This window comes from Dama dama, chromosome 20, assembly GCF_033118175.1.
Source record: "Dama dama isolate Ldn47 chromosome 20, ASM3311817v1, whole genome shotgun sequence".
NCBI lineage: Eukaryota > Metazoa > Chordata > Mammalia > Artiodactyla > Cervidae > Dama > Dama dama.
In genome coordinates, this window is record NC_083700.1 from 64,510,526 (window position 1) to 64,530,748 (window position 20,223).

General features: G+C 37.0%; 1 protein-coding gene across 2 annotated transcripts in view; it reads right to left on the reverse strand.

Moving 5' to 3' along the window:
- The window catches only part of PTGFR (prostaglandin F receptor), a 59,019-nt gene that overhangs the window by 27,600 nt on the left and 11,196 nt on the right, over nt 1-20,223 (reverse strand). The window lies entirely within an intron of this gene.

A 20,223-nucleotide genomic window follows, 5' to 3' on the forward strand; every position in this document is an offset into this window, starting at 1 on the left:
AGGGTTTTAAGCAAAACAAACAAAACACAAACAACAACAAAACAGAGGAAAAAAACAAAACCCTCCTTTATTGCATATTTCCCTAATGCGTACATGGGATATGACTGCCAACTTGCTTGACTCTCTTAATAGAAATGTTTTCTTATCTTGCTGCTTTTCTTTCCACATAGCTCAACAACCTCAGTGGTTTTGCTAAAACTATGAAGGAAGCCAGGTACACTCTAACTTAGTGTTTATTCAATCTCTATCATGCTCCTGCTGTTGCTGCTAAATCACTTCAGTCGCGTCCGACTCTGTGCGACCCCATAGACAGCAGCCCACCAGGCTCCCCCGTCCCTGGGATTCTCCAGGAAAGAACACTGGAGTGGGTTGCCATTTCCTTCTCCAATGCATGAAAGTGAAAAGTGAAAGTGAAGTCGCTCAGTTGTGTCCGACTCAGCAACCCCATGGACTGTAGCCCACCAGGCTCCTCCGTCCATGGGATTTTCCAGGCAAGAGTACTGGGGTGGGGTGCCATCGCCTTCTCTGAATCTCTATCATAGAAGTCTTATAATAAAGAAGGTAGAACCAGTTCCTTGTCTGAACAGTTAAAACTCAGTTTTGCAATTCCTGGCTCAAGTGAGAATCATGATGGAATCTGAACCAGGCAGACAGTAAAGGAATCAGGTACCCACCTGAGTGTATAAGCACCTTCTAGAGCCCCTACACGCCTGTGGCCCACTGCGTCTCCAAGGCACTGTCCAGGGAGAAACCAAGTCAGAGATTTCTGGTCGCAGAAAACCTTCCAACACATAGCTCTCCGTTCCATAAGGAACGTGGGAGGCGTGCTGCTATTTGCAGAATCCTTGGGTAGCTCCTCAGGATTCCAGGGACGAAGAATAATACAGTCCATCAAAACAAACACACAAGTATAAATTATTTACACAAAAAGTTAATTCAGTCTTGGTTTAGAGGCCTAGCAGTTAAGACTATCAGTCTATGATCCAGAGCTAAAGCCAAACTGAGGAACTTCCTACAAACTAATGACAAAAACTCTTCAAAAGTGTCAAAGCCATAAAAGACAAGGAAAGACCATGAAATTGTCACAGAGACTAAGGAGACATGACCAAGGAGTCACATCAGTGTAATACTGGATCTCAGATTGGACCTGGAACAGAAAATGGTCTTAAGTAGACTCCAAATAGAGTCTATATTTAAGTTAATTATATCATACCAATGTGATTTTCTTAGTTTTGATAATTGTTCTATGGTAAAGCAAGATATTAACATTAGGGGAAGCAAGGTGAAGGATTTCTTTGCAACTATTAGTAAATCTATACATATATTTTTTAAAACAATAAGCTTGTATGGTTTTTTGGGTTTTTGGGGGGGGGTGGGTTTTGCGGTTGTTCTGTTTGGGGAGGTTTTAGCTTCTTGTTGTTGTTGTTGTTTAGTTTTTAAAGGAATATACGTTTATGGAAAAAACCACTACAATACTGTAAAGTAATTAGCCTCCAACTAATATAAATAAATGGGAAAAAAAAAAAGGAATATAGGTTTTAGAGTCAAAGTCTTGGGTTTAAAACTTAGTTCTATTTCTTACTAGCAATGTAGCCTTGGGCAACATCCTTAATCTCCTTTAATCTCTGCACTTTACTTTCATTATCAGTAAAATGAGAATGAGCTTTCCCAATGGTTCAGAAGGTAAAGAATCTGACTGTTATGCAAGAGACCAGGAGAGGTGAGTTTCATGGTTGGGTTGGGAAGATCTGCTGGGGAAGAAAATGGCAACCCACTCCAGTATTCTTGCCTGGGAAATCCCATGAACAGAGGAACCTGGTGGGCTACAATACATAGGGTTACAAAGGGTCAGATATAACCAAGAATGCAATCTGACATTTGAAAATGGGAATAATAAAAACATATTTGTAAGTGAATAAGGTTAAATAAGATATTTAAACACAGTATTGTGTCAGGTACATAAATTCCTACAAAGTTATATCTAGTATTTGCTAATGAACATTACCATAATTATTAAATTTACCATTATTATTGTTGTTATTATTAGGATTTTCTGGTTCTGGAGTCACTTCAAGAACTAATAAATGAGCAGTGGTATTATAGATAGCATACATTTACTCTCTTGCTCATTCTGTGGGAGTCAGAAGGAGTAAACGGGCTCCAGTATCTTCTGGGGTAAATTAATTAATCAAGCCTAGGGCATGTAACGTTGCTGAGTGTGGTGTGAGAGGGGTGGAGGCTGAAGTGGACAAGTACATGGATGGAGGCGGCTTCACCAGCCTATAACAAATGCCCTCATCAATTTATATAATTCTCTTTCAATGAACAGATGATTATCCTCAATAAGCTACTATACCAGCTGCCTGAAAGGTACCATCAAGATTAAGAAATCCATGAATTGTTGTAAACTGTCAGTTACAACCAGATCTTTGTGTTCCAAAGAGCTGATGAGACTTTGTCTTCAGAAATCTGGTATTGATATTTTTGCTGCATTGCAGGCCACATTTAGACATACTAGGAGTACAGTTCCCAAGAGTTAAGAGTGTATAAGGACAGCATTTGAACAAATGAGTGACTGAGTACTTTAAAAACTTTCTGGACCCATTCTTTAAACAATGAAACATAAACAGTACCTGATATACAAACTTTTGAAATATCACTCATTTATCAGTTACTTTTTAGAGTACAGAATACAGCTCACATAACAATGCAGAATCAAATTTAAAATATTTTGCATTGACACAAAATATTAACTAAAATAAAATTCTGTTGCAATGTTAGTAATCCTTACACACACACAAAGTTATTTTGTAAATTGAACTTTATATCATAACTGAGGGCTTCCGTGATTGCTCAGTTAGTAAAGAATCCACCTACAATGCAAGAGACCCCAGTTCAATTCCTGGGTCGGGAAGATCCGCTGGAGAAGGGACAGACTACACACTCCTGTATTCTCGGGCTTCCCTTGTGGCTCAGCTGGTAGAGATTCCACCTGCAATGTGGGAGACCTGGGTTCCATCCCTGGGTTCTGATCCTTAGAGTTCCGATATTCCAGTTAATCCAAAGACACTTATACTTGTCCTTCACATTCTCCTTTTCCCCAGATGCTATTCTCCAATGCAGAATTTTTATTCCTGACCACCACCTCCCCATGAGCTCTGAATTGAACTGTTTCTCCTCCTTTGACTGCTTCAGGGTACTGGCCACCTTGGACTCAGTCTCTAAAGATATTACTCCCTAATTTTACAACTTTTTAAAGATGTAAGTGAGACTTCTGGTAGAAAGGAGAGGGAAGTCTACAAACTAGTTTAATCTGTCTGTAGGACAATTTGGCAAAATACATCATATGTCTTTATAAGATATTTTCCCTTGAAACTATCAATTTTATGTCTACAAATTTATTCTAAGGGAGTAATAGGAAGAGTGTGCAAAAATCCACAGGAATCTCATCTCAGTGTTGTTCGTAAACAGAAAGCAGCCTCTAGAAAAAAGAAGCAACCTCTAATAAGCAGTAATTTGTAAAATAGGTTATAGAATAGCTACAAAATGGGACAGCATGCAGCCATTAAAATGATGTTGCCTAAGAATGCTTACAGAAAAGACAAAATATTTACATTGTAGTTAAGAAAATAAAATTACAAAATAGTAGCATTTTAGTTTGATTATAATAGTAATGACAATAGCTGAAATTTACTGCATAATTACTACATGCCTTCTGAAATAGGTACTACTAATAATCCCATTTTAATTACAAGGAAAAAGAGACAAAATAAAATTAATCAACTTGCCCAAGGTCAAATGGTTAGTAAAGACAATCTGACTCCCAAAATTACACATATAATACAGCCTCTTTAATACATGTGTATATGCTTTGAGAAAAGCATGGAAGAATTTAACAGAAAGATAACAGTACTTAACAGAGGTTGGGTATGTACCTGCCATAAGCAGAATTTCTAGACTGACCCCTAAAGATATTCCAACCCAATCCAATGTAATGAGATGTGCCTCCCATGATTATGCTATATTATAATAAGGTACATGGACCTTAACACAGTGAGATTGTCCAGGTGGACCTAATCTAATCACAAGAGCTCTGCTAAAAGCATAGAACTTTCTTCAGCAGGTAGGAAGGAGTCAGCGAGATCCCAAGGATTCAGTGTGCAATTTCTGCTTTACTGATGGAGGGGACCACATGAGAAGAGAGGTCAGCTGCCTCTAGGACCAGAGAGCAGCCCCCAGCTGACAGCCAGGAAATAGGAACTTCAAATCTATGGCTGTAAAGAACTGGACAACAACCGGAATCAGTTTGGCAGAGGATTTTTTCCCCAGGCCTCTAGGCTGGAGCCCAACCTCACTCTTACTTTGATGTCATTCTCAGGGCAGAGAACCCAGGTGAATTCACCCAGACTTCTGATCTCCAGAACTGCGAGGTAATAATGTTGGCAATTTCACACTGCTAGGAAGGACTGATGTTGAAGCTGAAACTCCAATACTTTGGCCACCTGATGCGAAGACATGACTCATTTGAAAAGACCCTGATGCTGGGAAAGACTGAAGGCAGGAGGAGAAGGGGACGACAGAGGATGAGATGGTTGGATGGCGTCACCGACTCGATGGACATGAGTTTGGGTAAACTCCAGGAGTTGGTGATGGACAGGGAGGCCTGGCATGCTCTTGTCCATGGGGTTGCAAAGAGTTGGACACGACTCAGTCATATCTGATTCAGTCCACGGACTCAGTCAGACACAGACTCAGTCGTATCTGATTCAGTCCATGGACTGCAGCAAATGAGTCAGTTCTTTTTAAGCCACTCGGCTAAGTTTGTGTGAATTTGTTATCTAGCGATAGAAAACTAGAGTACTCACAAGGGACTTAGAATTAGGAAACAATAAAATTTATATATTAAAAACCTACAACAGCATTATACTTGAAGGAGAAAATCAAGTACAGACACTTTTTAAGATCTGGAACAAGGTAAGGACATGTGTTATTACTACCATTGCCTGAGTATTGTAATTCCTGGCCAATGCTATTTTTTAAATGAGGTATATAAGAATTAGAAAAGAAGAGATCAAATTTTGTCATCTTGAAATGATTAGAATCAATAAGTGATTGGAAGCAATAAGTTTATCAAAGTTGCTGAATACATGATCAAGTCAGAAAGATAGAAAACTTTTCTCTACACTGACATAACCAACCACAAAATATAAGAGAAAACTCATTCAAAAGAGCATAGAAATTATAAACTATCTAGGAATTTACTTAAACAAGAAATAAACAAGCCCAATAAAGGCCCTTACATTTTTTACCTCTCCTTTTCCATATTTTCCAAAATTTATTTAATGAACACATATGGCTTTGCTAATAAAAATATACCATATCAATGGCGATACTCAAAATATTTAGAACATTGGTACCAACCAGAATGGCATGGGCAATAAAGAAGTCACTCAGCCATTCAGGTATTTGACAGGTGAAGAAGAGCCTCACAACCTCTAATTGTTAATTATTGTATTTCTCTCCCTGAATTGGCTGGGAAGAACAAACTTCAGCCTTACACTTTATTTGAAAATTTTCTCTCAATTAATTATTTTTTCCTGTGCTCACAAAGAAAGAGAGGACAATTAAATCAATAAGGCAAGCTGGCTTACTTTAAAAACACATGAAACAAACAAAAAAAACATAAGTGGCATAGAAGGGAAAAGGCTATGTTCGCATGGTTTCACATGGGATGGAGAATGAAAGAGTAATAAAGCAAAACCAGGGAATTCCCTGGCGGTCCAGTGATCAGAACTCGATGCTTTCAGAACTTGGTGCTTTCACCGTAGTGGCCTGGGTTCAACCCCTGGTCAGGGAATTAAGATCCCACAGGTTTCATGGCTCAACTAAAAAAAAAAAAGTAAAATCAGCCCATGTGGCCTGCACATGATCAGTAGGCTGAGCATGTTATCCTGCCTGCGGGAACAGAGTAGAAAGGTATGGCTCAGATAACATGTCCCACATGAACCCAGTCATTCAGAAATGCAAACAGGAGGGCCTTGCAATTACTTGCCTTCAAATTATGAAATGACCAGATTAAAAATCCTTGGAGCTTGATTTTCAGACCCCGGAGGAAGCAAAAAGACAGTAATTAAAGCATGTGAGCATATTAAGTAAGTACTTTTATAAAATCCACCAGAGTGGTAAGTGTAACAAAAAGTAACTTAAGAGGTCAAATTGGTTTTTTTTCTTTTTATCACAATGCTGGTATCCCCAACAGATAGCTTGTTTCTCTTAATTCAGAATTGTTTTAGAATGTCAACACATGACTTCTAAAAACATGCCATCTCAGAATTTTGCACTTACTCCTTTCCATCTTTGGAGAGTTTTCAATATATTATTCATGCAACTAGTTCACTATCAAACATCAATGGTGCCTAACAATATTTGGCCTTGCACAAAGCCATAAAATATTTAAAACTGAGAAAATGCACATATCCACTTTACAAAACAGAAACAGACTCACAGACTTAGAGAATGAATTTATGGTTACCAGAGGGGAAGGGATAGATTGGGAGTTTGGGGTTAACATGTACACACTGCTATATTTAAAACAGATAACCAATGAGGTCAAATTGTTTTCATTTTACAAAAACATTCAAGGAGCATCAGAGAGAAACACCCTCTGTTTACTTTAACCACAACTGATCCCAAACTGAAGGCAGTTTGCTGTCAAATTGCACTAATTCATATCACTCAGAAAGGTCTAGCAAGTCTGAAAATGACCACCAAATGTATCAAGACTGTTCTTCCCTTAGGAGACTGTCAACAAATGCTCCGGAAATTTCGTCCTTGCACTACCATAAAATTGTGGTTCCATGCCACTCCCTTCTTTCCAGTATATAAATTCCCTGTTATTTTTTCCATCAAGCTACCAAGTTTTCTGGTATTATTTGTGAAACCAGAAAGCCAAGACCTTCCTCTGTGGTTATATAGAAGATACTGTATTCCTAAGAGGTTTTGCAAATAGTACCACAAAAATTGTCTTGCTTAAAAGAAAATATTTCCCAGAAATAAACAAGAGGAGATAAACATATGGAATCAACAAGAAATCAGGCTTTGCATTCAGGTAAGTGTTTTGATAAAGGACTGAACTAGCCTTCAGATTCCTCTGCTTGGGTTAACCAGTGAAAGATACAAGATCCAAAACCCTGACTTGCACAGGTCCAAAATCCCAAAAGGTAAAACGGTGTCAGGTTGGCACCTTCGAGAAGAACTGACCTTATTAAATGCATTCATATTAAGAAGCACATCATGAAAAGGACGGACGCAGTAGAAACTGAAAATGACATTTACAACAAGTTTATGGAAAAGAAATCCGTGTGGGCAAAAGATGAGATCATTTAACCCAAGGAAGAAAAGAAAACAAAACGTTTATAAATCAGTGATTGAATCATAAAACAAGATTTGCAATTCTAGACGAGAACTCAATCTCATGGTTGGTAGTTAAGAGCCTGCTTCACTAAACCTAAAGACCACCAGAGATCACATAAGCCTGAACTCAAGGGAGCTTTAGTCAAGAACTCTCTACCCTCCACTGCTAAGTGTAGACTAAATACAGATGAAGGTGTCAGCAAAGCTGCTCCTTGGAAGGTCATGGGCACTTGTTCACAGGGTACTTCTGTAATATAGTCAGTTCTGCTCATGCCTCCCCAAATAAACCACAAATTCCTTTGAAGTTAGGATCCCATTTTATTCATGTTTATATACCCACAAAGCACATGTGCAAATGCCCATGGTACACACTTAGTGACAGTTCTTCAAATTACTACTTAGCTTTACTAAAGTACCATATGGAATAATGGTCATAATAATAATCAAAACAATCACACGGCACCTCTCACTGGATGCTTACCAGGTATCATGTGAAGATTCACAGGATACTTAATCAGTGATATAGTCAGTAATGTCATCCATATTTTACAGAAACTAAAAGTGAAGCCCACAAAGATCCTCAATAATTTGCCAAAGGAGATGTGGCTAGTCATAGGTTGGGAATCAATGCTGATCCTTTCTTCCCAGCAACTGAAGCTGAAGAATAGTTAAGCACTTTGACTTAGAAGGCATAGTCTCTATACAAGTCAGAATTTGCTGAGGCTTTTTACGGGGGGCTTGTTCTTTTCCTCTGCCCTTAAATACTTTAAGCCCCTGTAGAAAAAGTCTATAAAATAAAATGCCCCGTGATGCTTCACACAATTTAAACAGTGGGAACTATAGTAATAAAATAAATAGTTACATTTTTTAAAAAGTGTTTCTTATTCCAGAATCAAAGCCTGAAAACCCCAAACAAGGGATCTGTAAATACTTGGCTCATGGTCCATCTGACATGGAATATACACTCTCCTAGAAATAAATGTCATTCTTCACACTGTAGTCACAGACACAGTAATGGTTGAATGTTTCTCTTTTGTAGTCAAATAATTAGTAGGGCATTTCAAAACTGATGTCTCTAGAGTCAAGAAACAGAAAATCACTTGTAACTAAAGCATGGAGTTATGTAATTTGTGTGTACGTGTGTAGCTGTGTCAAACCAAAAAAAAAAAAACAACTCATAATAAAGGGAATCAAAAAAGAGTCAAACAACCTCATCTCAAAAGCAACACAAAATGGATAATTGCATATTTTCAACCAAACAAATGATCATCAAAATGCCCTGTGGTAAGTCGGTAGAGAAGACATACTGAGATTATTGACCAAGTAGAACAGATAAGATATAACTAACTGTTTTTCTTTAAAATTTTTGCCACACAATATAATTGCACATTAAGCCTTAAGAAGAATTGTTTTCAAAGTATTTCCTTTGTTACTCACAAGTTAAATCGTGATTTATTATTTGCCTTATCTCCCAACATAAGTTCTAGAAAAGCATTGTATTCATTACACATATTTCAAGTGAAATTTTTCAAACAACTTTCTGCTCTGTTGTAATCCATCCTGCTCTGTTGTAATCCATCCTCTATGCGGTAGCCAAAGTTATCTTTTAAAATCATACATCAGATCATATTTTTATCTTGTTAAGAAAGCATTTCAACCAAATTTAATCCAAACTCAGTGACCGAAAACATCCTCGACAATCAAAGGTCCCCGACAATCTGACCCTCGCCTTCCTCTCCATCCTCAAATCCTACCACCCTCACCTGTGCACCCCTTGTTTCAGTTAATGGTCTTTGCCCTGTTTCTCACTACAAGGAGCTCATCCTCACTGCTAACTTTTTGTGCCATTTGTTCCCACTACCCGACCACCCTGCCAGTATATCTTCCTGTGGTGGGCTCCTTTCTGTCATCCAGGGTTAGCCTCATCATGAGGCCTTCCCTGACCACCCAACATAAAAGGGCCCCAGACCCACCCTGAGCAACAGCACTTACATCTATATGAAGTTATTCTGTTAATTTCCTTGGTTACTTCTCTCTCTCTCTGTCTCTATCTCTCTGTCTTTGTCTCTCTCTCTCCAAACAGTCCCTACCCCTGGCAACCACCACCGTTAGACAAATGGAACCTCCATGAAAGAGGGAATATTGCTGTCTTGTCCAGCATCATGGACTTCCCTGGTAGCTCAGCTGGTAAAGAATCTTCCTCCAATGCGGGAGATCTGGGTTCAGTCCCTGGGTTGAGAAGGTCCCCTGGAGAAGGGAAAGTCTATTCACTCCAGTATCCTAGCCTGGAGAATTCCATGGACTGTATATATAGTTCATGGAGTCATAAAGAGTAGGACACTCACCATCTAGCACCATAGTCCTAGAATACAGAACAACGCCTGACACATGGAAGGCCCTAAGAAAAATATTTATTGAATAAATGAACATTTCTAAACATATTATATTTATGGATGCATTTTAGTTGTTTTTAATAGTGAATTTTCACTAAGGCCCTATCTTCAACTGCCTAAAAATCAAGCACGATGGCTTCCTCCAACTGCAAATATGTCTGACTATGACTGACTGCAAGACATTTGGAATAAACAGGCTGTTCAGTGAGAGATGAACACATTTTCAACATAAAAGTTTGTTTTGTAGTAATCAAAATTCTGAAACTGGCTCCTCATGGCACCCTCTGGTTTTAATCAAGCCTCACTGGTCCCTCCAAACATTCAACAAGGACAGTCTCCTCTGATTTCAACTTTCAATGCTGGAAGAGCAGAGAAAAACACTTCTCAATGGGTGGAAAAAAAAAAAAAATCTGTACATTATCTAGGCTACTTTTGATATTTAATACCAACTAACAGAGCTGTCATTATTATTTTAAATTTACCCAGATAAATGAGGACACATTTAGGTTAAGGACAGCAGAAAAAGCTAGAAGACTAAGGACATAGTCAGTGCTCTGGAAGGGAGAAGAGAAGCAAATTCTTTTTTCCAATTATTGAAGGCAGACTTGTTAGCATACTTGTTCAAAGACTTACTCCCAGTCAGGACCATGTCAGGATAAGAGTGGAGTACAAAAATAATCCTCCTTTTAGTCCTGTTCACCTTTTTCTACAAATCACAACCTGCTCAGTGTCTTTCAGCTGTCTTCATGTCAGAGCTCTTATCTGTGAATCTTGACTTTCTGAAGATATTTTAACTAAAATTTGCATTGTAACATATGGCCAGTGATGTTACAACTGCTTATGATGCTACATGCAAATAACATCCAGTCTTATATGACTGGATTCTTTGGGGAAACCTTCTGAACATAGAGAATTATAGTTTCCTTGTATGAAGAAATATAGAACTGAAAAGGCAATAGGGATTCAGTGCACTAACATCATGGCTGCTGCCATGAAATTAAAAGACACTTGCTCCTTGGAAGGAAAGTGATGACAAAACTAGATAGCATATTAAAAAGTAAAGACACCACTTTGCCAACAAAGGTCCATATAGTCAAAGCTATGGTTTTTTCTCAATGGTCATGTATGGATGTGAGAGTTGGACCATAAAGAAGGCTGAGCGCTGAAGAATTGATGCTTTCAAATTGTGATGCTGGAGAAAACTCTTGAGAGTCCTTTGGCCTACAGGAAGATCAAACTAGTCAATCCTAAAAGAAATTAACCCTGAATATTCATTGGGAGGACTGAAGCTGAAGCTCCAATACTTTGGCCACCTGATGCGAAGAACCGACTACTGGAAAAGACCCTGATTCTGGGAAACATTGACAGCAAAAGGAGAAGGGGGTGGCAGAGGATGGGATGGTTAGAAAGTATCACCAACTCAATGATCACAAATCTGAGCAAACTCTAGGAGATAGTGGAGGACAGAGGAGCCTGGCGTGCTGCAGTCCACGGGGTTGCAAAGAGTCAGACACGACTTACTGGCTGAACAACAGCAACAAACATTTGTAAAGTGCTAAGAGTGTTGTCTGGCATATGTCAGGAGCTATATGTGAAGAGTTTTAATTAATTAATTTTTATATTACAAAACAAAATTTCTAGGCAAAAGCTTTACATTTAAAATGATCACAACAATTACAGTTTCTAGTTATATTTCATGGAGAAGGAAATGGCAACCCACTCCAGTATTCTTGCCTAGAAAATCACAGACAGGGGAGCCTGGCTGGCTATAGTCCATAGGGTCACAAAGAGTCAGACACGACTGAGCGACTAACACTTTCACTTCAAAACTAACATTTAAAAACAAAATCCTGATGTGACATCATATGAATTTAATAACCACCATTATAAGGATGCTGTTTCATTCACTAATTTCATTTGTGATGAAAAGATTCTAAGAGATGAGCTGCATTTTCCTTGAACCTCTGTAAGTAGTGTACCATGCACAGCAGGATAAATAAAGTAGAAAAATATGGCCCTGACTATGTCATCAAGGGCTCCTTGTTTGTTTGCGAGATTAGACAGTTATAAGACAAGTAGTGCAAATTTACAACTATATAGAAATTTGATGCTATACTTTCCCCATAGGAAGAGAGATAAATATGGGCTATAATAATCAGAATAAGTCATGAAGAAAATCATTACAGATATAAAAAACAAATCAAGACTTCCAGAACTGTAATTCTCTAAAAAAAAGAAAATCAGATGTGCATCAGTGTAACATGTTATAACAACACATTCTCCTAGAGAGATGATCTTTAGCCAACAGCCACATATACATTTGATTATACTTCATGCTAAACCATGCAATTTGGACATTTTAGTTATGAAATTCAGATTTTCTTTAATAAATTTTGGAAGGAAAATTACATTACTTAATCAACATTTGTATATGAGCATTCTGATTTTGGGCTTCCCTGATAGCTCAGTTGGTATACAACCCGCTTGCAATGCAGGAGACCGGGTTCAATTCCTGGGTCAGGAAGAAGGGATAGGCTACCCACTCCAGTATTGCTGGGCTTCCCTTGTGGCTCAGCTGGTAAAGAATCTGCCTACAATGTGGGAGACCTAGGTTTAATCCCTGGGTAGGGAAGATCCCCTGGAGAAAGGTTGATTTTAATTATAAAAGCATACTCACCTGTTCTTAAAGTCATGCTAGCACATTAATTTCTCCCTCCCCTCCTCAAGCTGGGGGATAGGTCTGTCTCTGAAAAGGGAGGCCTAAGACCGAACTTTTCCCTCTACCCACCTCAAAGAAGGCTCTTGTTTCCCACAGATCCCAATGGCCTTCGTGGACAGAAAAAATGAGGCTAATTCCAAAATACAGACCTTCATCCTTCAAACTGAAACATTTCTGTTTTGGCTGTGGGGGAGGGGTGATGGGGCATTGGACCAAGAAACCCCTCAGGACTCATTAGGTTCTATTACTTTGCTCAGGACATGAATATACAGGGCATCCTTCAGAAATCACTTTGATGCATGAATTTCAATTGCTTGTTTGCTTGTCTCATTATCCTGTTTAGCATATAAATAATCTCTGGGCGATTTGAACTGCTGTGTATTTGAGTTTTCAGCAGCTATGTAAAACAAAGCAAGAAGTCCAAGAGAAAGGTGACACCAATGCCATGGTTAAGCTTAAATCAATTCATACTCAAAGCAGATATTCAAGACCAGGGCACCGATACAGGTAAACCAGGTTATTCATTCATCTTAACAGCCAAACATAAAATGGCTTGCTAAATCAACCATGAAATCCACATCAATATAAAACCGTAGAAATAAGCAGAGTAGCTTTTGCATTCCTACCATTTATCTTAGACAGACCTAAAGCGGGCAATCAGGAGAAGGTCAATAGCACACAATGGAAATTACACCTCGACAGACAGACTACTGTCTTCTCTACCACTCAGGAGAGATTTTAGCAAGTAGTTCTGGCATCCATAATCACACATCAGCCTGCTTCGAGCTGAGAGAGATGTACTAAAAAGGCGAAGATCTCCTCTAAATGTCATGCATTTTAAACTGCCTAGTTTTTTGGTTTGTTTGTTTTTGACTGAAAACTGCAATTCTTTATGTTGTTCAGTTGCTAAGTCATGTCTGGCTCTTTGCAACCCCACGGACTGTAGCTCGCTAGGCTCCTCTGTCCATGGAATTCTCCAAGCGAGAATACTGGAGTGGGTAGCTATTCCATTCTCCAGCAGACCTTCCCAATCCAGGGATCGAATCTGCGTGTCCCACTTGACAGGTTGATTGTTTACCATCTGAGCCTCCAAGAAAGACCCAAGGTCCACTGTGGTCTTCAGCAAATTCGTGGGATCAGGCAGAACTGACCTACTTTCTACACTGGAAATTAGCCATGCTTTTCCCTTCATGACCTGCTCCCCTTCTGATTTAACTTCATACTCCCCAAATTAGCAGAACTAAAGTATCCACCAGACTACGGACCACAGAAAACATGAAAATTTACTCCCCATGTTGTCTTTTTTTCAATATCAGAATTCTAGCACCCAACCAAGAGTTATTGGAGGCATGACAGAAAGAGGAAGAAAACTTCTTCTTATTCTGCTTGAATGTTATGATGATGCTATATTCCATTAATAAGAATGGCATGAAAAGATTCTTAGACTATTCCAATAATAGTAAATGCACAAACAAAATCTAAAATAGTCAAAAAGTCTATTGCTGTCATTGCAGTAATAAAGCTCACCTTCAATATAAGATAAGGAATTTAAAGCAAAACGTTTTTAAAGGGAGAGGGAAGATTGCTTTATATTTATAAAAGGAATAATTTAAACAAAGATATAACAGACATGAATTAACCCCTGATGACATTACATTGAAATCTAAATCTTTGAAATCCAGTGAAAACCATTAGAAATACAAACTAACAAAACACAAATATAATGAAGTCTAAGTTCTCATACATATTATTTGACAGAGCAATTAGAAAGAGACATAAGAAAATAAGATTCTATAATAATTTGATTTAATAGCTGTATATTGAACTTTGTAACTTAAAAAATAGTATAAATTCTTTTCAAATGCCCATGGATATTTATAAAATCTGATAATAAGAGCTTAACTAACTTGAAAACAGTAAGATTTATAAGTTGATATAAGACATTTTTAAACTATTAAACAATCCTCTGTGAAGACTAACTTAAAAAGAAAAATTTCAAATTTCATACAAAATATTCATAAAATAAACACATTTATAAATGTATATATCCATATTTTTATATATATAATATATATATTAGTAGAGAAGAATCTTAATAAGCAAATTCTCAAAACAAAAATTTGCTACTAAATTTATACTCTCAAAAATTGATTAAATTATACTAAAATGTACCAATATTGGATCAAAAAAAGTATGAACCTCAAACCAATAGACAGAAAAAAACTAAAACTTTAAGAAAATAATACTGAAATGATTCCATATCATCACAAAACAGCTGATATCCAAGTTATTTCAATTATTCCAGAACACAGAAAAAAATTTTCCTACTCTTGTTCAAAACTAACATAATTCTAGTATTAAAAGCAAAAGAATAAAACAAATGAAAATTATGGACCAACAAAACTTTTATAAACATAAAAACATGCATGAAAGACCTCTCCAACAAAAATATATGCAAGTACCAACATGCACATGAAAAAAGTGCTCAACATCATTAGTCTTTGTGTGTGTTAGTCGCTCTGATGTGTCCAACTCTTTGTGACCCCATGAACTGTCGCTCACCAGACTCCTCTGTCCATGGAATTCTCCAGCAAGGATGCTGAGGTGGGTAGCCATTCCCTTCTCCAGGGAATCTTCCCAAACCAGGGACTGAACCCAGGCCTCCCGCATTATGCTACCCAGGAAGCCCTTCATTAGCCTTTAAGGAAATGCAAATCAAAACTAGAAACGACTTACCACATCAACGAGACACAATATATAATACAAAATGTTTTAATAAAATAAGTGTTGGCGAAAATGTGGAGGTACTAGAACCCTCATACATTGTTGACAGGAAAGTAAAATGGTCTACCATGTGGAAAAGAGTTTAGTGGTTCCTCAAAAATTTAAAACATAGAATTACCATATGACCTAGCAATTCCACTCCTAAGTATAAACTCTAATGAACCGAAAATAAACGTTTAAACAAAAATTTGTACACAAATGTTCATAGCAGCTCTATTCCCAACAACCATAAGATGGAAACAATCCAAATGTCCATAAGCTAATGAACTGATAAACAAAATGTGGTCCATTTATCTGAATGAATACTATTCAACCAAAAAATGGAATAATGTATTGATACATACCATCACATGGAAGAACTGTGAAAAAGTTATGGTAAGTGAAAGAAGCCAGATACTAAAGGTATAAGCTTCCATTTACATAAAGTATCAAGAAGAGGCAGATTCATAAAGACAGAAGAGAGAGTAGTGGTTGCCAGGGATCACAAAAAGTGGGGAATGGGAAAATGATTGCTTAATGGGCATTGGGGTGTTTTTTAGAGGAAAATTAAAATTCTCTGGACAAGACAGGGATAATGGTTGCAGAATACTGTGAATGTACTAAATGTCACTGAATTGCATCTTTTAAAGTCAAAATAGTGAATTTTATACTATATGAATACTGTCACAGTAAAAATAAAAAATAAATGTATCAAGATCGGTGCTTTCTTATATAATGATATGAAAAATAAAATAAAATAATAAAATAAAAAGATTTTATTATGATGATAGGAAAACATTTTAAAATCTTAGGATAAAAATGTTGTGAAGCACTGTTATGAAGGAACTACAAAATTATTATTCAAAACATGACTATGATTGTGAAAGGAAATACTCTTATACTATAATAAACTGAACACAAGTGTAAATAAAATGTGAAGAAAAGTTAAAGATAGGTCAATAAGATGAAACAAAGGGTATAGAAAGATTCAAACACATTTAAGAATTTCATATATAATAAAGGTAAAAATTCAAAACAGTTGCAGAAAGATGATTTAATAAATGATTTGGGATAACAAGCTAACCATTTAAAATGAAAAGAGTGTCATGCTATTAACTTGTAAATTAAATCAACATAAATTTTAAATGTATTTAAAAAAAAGACAAAAAAATGAAAAAGCAAAAGTGATAGGAGAAATGAATACCAATATCATCTTAGCCAGAGAAAGTATTTCTTAACATGAAACAGAAAGCAGTAACTACAAAAAAATTATTGACTCATTCACTACTTATAATGAAAATACTAAATTAAAAAGCTAACAATGAACATGGAAAAACAACTACTTTTGTAACAACTGATTTTATAATTATTTTTACATATTAGCATTATCTAATCTTTGTCATCCAAAGACTTCCTGAAAATCATTTACAGATAACCATACCTTCACAAAAGAAAGGAGATAATGCCCAACAACATAAGAAAAAAGCTCACTCTGTTAATCAAGGCACTTAACTAGTATGTAGTCTGTTTCTGATGAGTAAAAGGATGCACCCAGTATACTGACAGTGTTTATCTCTGGGTAATGAGATTTAAACGATGTTTTTAAATTTTAATTTGTACTTTACTTTCTTACAATAAAATTTTATGGTTGAGGAAAACCTTGCCTTTTTCAGAGTAGCTTGAGGGAATATAACACATGAAAGTCAATATTCCTCAATAAGGAGAAGATGCCCATGGAAATAAAGGGAGGTCTTTTCTTTCCAGTGGAGTTTCTACGACAGGAGAGCATCTCTCCACCCTCACACCCAATAAGCCAGTTTTCTGCTGCCTTCACTGCCTCATCCCTGCTCCTCTCCCCATCCCGTATTCTGTCTCTCTGTCATTCATATGGTTTTTATTTTCCTTGTTTTCTGGTCCTCCGTCATGAACATAAATGCACGAAGCAAAATAGGAAAGATGCAACCATAGTAATAACAATAACAATTACTGTTGCTGCTGCTGGAAGTGAAAGTCACTCAGTCATGTCTGACTCTTTGTGACCCCATGGACTATACAGTCCATGGAATTCTCCAGGCCAGAATATTCGAGTGGGTAACCTTTCCCTTCTCCAGAGGATCTTCCCAACCCAGGGATCAAACCCAGGTCTCCCGCATTGCAGGAGGATTCTTTACCAGCTGCTGCTATTTGATACTAATGTACCTTTGGTCCCAGAGGGTCCTCCACTATTGCTAAAGAAATTAACTCTCTGCTGTGCTCCCAGGCAGGGCCAGAAAAATACATATAGTTATATTTATGTCATATCAAACAAAGAAAGAGAAGGAAAAGTAGGATGTACATAAGAGAGATTGGAGGAGCAAGTACAAAGCTCACAGGTAAACTGAAGGAGCAAGAAAGCATGATTTCTAGAATTTGGCTCAGGAATATTTTCCCAGGTCATGTCTTTATCTCCATGCTTTACTCTTCACCTAGAGAGATACCCAGCCTTTTGCTCAACAAAAAGCTGCTGAAAGAATAAATCAGCGAATAAGTTAACAAGTAGATTGAAGCATAAATGATTTAATTTCCTTCATTTATATTTATTAATGTTCACAGCAACTTGCTTTTAAGTCCTTGCTAACATTTTCTTAACCTAACTTCTTGGAAAGAGTTAATTGCTTTTGTAATGCTTTCACCAACATTTATTTCTCTTCTATATCCTGAGTCACTTTCCTTCTCAAAAGATAATCTAAAAATACTAATTTGAATCATTAAATTTTTATTAATCTGATTCAATTTTTCTGCTAGTCATATTTTACTTGAAAAATCATCTAGCTTTTAATATTAATTTATTACAAACTGCTGTTTTCTAATCTTGTTCAAGCCTGTTCCAAATATTAGAGAGTTTATTTGTACACTTTTATATCTCTAGTAATTATATACATTATTACATTATTATCTCTTTTCTCCTGGTTTTACATTACAATTTACATCACTTGACTTTGGATCACAGTTTTTCCAGTAATTTTTCTTTGTAAATGATGTGCTACAGATATTTATAAGTTATCAAAACAGTCTCACCCACTACATTCATACCAGAATACCTGCTATTCTTTTTTGCCATAGTTTTGTTGTTTTTTTGTTTGTTTGTTTTTCCATGCAAAAGCATTTATTTGGTTATCCATTTTAAATACAGCAGAGGGATAGTTAGGGAGTCCAAACTTGACTGCACCTGCTATTGTATCTGCTATTTTATTCTAACATAAAGTATAATCAAATATCTTCTTATCTCAATTTTCTATATATGTCCTCCATTTTCCTTTTCTATAAGTACTATTAATTAAGGCCATAGATATCACTACCAATTAGATCACAGAGATTGTTATTCTGCATTTAGAATACTGCCTGGCACCTGGTAGTGCTCAATAAACATTTGTCAAATAAATAAACAAATAATTCCTTGTGGACCACCAATTTGGGGGTAACAGCTTCCTGCTGTAGCACTCATATTCATTTAACAACTAATTAAAAAGTGCCTTTGACCATCTTGTGGACAAATGATCTTTTGTTGGCGTTTGCTGGTCGGCAGCATTAATATTTAACAGTAACAGCAACAATACTGAAGCATATGGTATTTACTCTGTCAGGCACTATATTAACTCGGTGGTGGTTTAGTGGATAAGTCATGTCCAACTCTTGCGACCCCATGGACTGTAGCCCAACAGGCTCTTCTGTCCATGGTATTTGCCAGGGAAGCATAGTGGAGTGGGTTGCCATTTCCTTCTCCAGAGGATCTTCCCGACCCAGGTTCTCAACCGATGGACCCATGTCACTTGCTTTGCAGGAGGATTATTTTACCGTGGAGTCACCAGAGAAGCCCAATTATTTTAACTCACATCTATTAATTTACTTAGTCCTCAAAAACAACTCAATGAAGTGATACTATTATTCTATTTTACATATGAAGAAACTGAGGCAGAGTGGTTAAGGACACATAGAAAGTGGAAGAAATAGGACTTGAACCCAGACTCTTAACCACTACATGATAATGACTCTCCAAGACCAAGTATTTTAATTCTTAGGGTGTATCTTTTACTCCAACTAAGTTATAAGCTCTTCAAGGAAAGAGCTTAATCTTTTACCTCCTGGAATCAGTCACAGCCCCAAGATTAGTGCCTTATATGTAACAGGCTCAATAATTTTTTGCTAATTTTAGCACTGACCAATAATGCATAAGTCAATATCTAATAAATTATACTATAATAATAAAAATTTGAATTCATATAAGATGGGAAAGATTAGCATGAAACATCTTTACTTCTGGTAAGGCAGTGAAATGAGGCACAATAATCTGAACTGTTGGGTGAAATTGTCCAGGAACATTATCTGTAGCTATGAGCTCCCTCTGTTCCTTTCTAATGTAACCAAACCTTCTCAACAGAGGAAACATGGAAAACATCTGAACTAAACACAGACGATTATTTCTAATTGAGATGGTGTGTGGTAATGACAGCAAAAGATTTTTGAGGATTTGGGGATTGTGTTGAGCATACTATGTGCCAATCACCATGTTATGCGATTGAAAGCAGGGCAGATCATACCTACTGACAGTACTTGTCAGTAACTACTATTATCATAATCAGTTCACAGATGTACAACATTGGCTTAGAGTAACTACAGGTCACAGCTAAGAGGTGGTGGGGTTGGGACCTGGCCTATGCTTAAGTAACTAGAGTATTCTAAAAGGAAGATTTGACTGGGGATTATGCACCAAAGTCTAAAATCATGGAACAATAGACTGGTTCCCAACTGGGAAAGGAGTATGTCAAGGCTGTATATTGTCACCTTGATCATTTAACTTACATGCAGAGTACATCATGTGAAATGCCAGGCTGGACAAAGCACAAGCTGGAATCAAGATTGCCGGGAGAAATATCAATAACCTTAGATATGCAGATG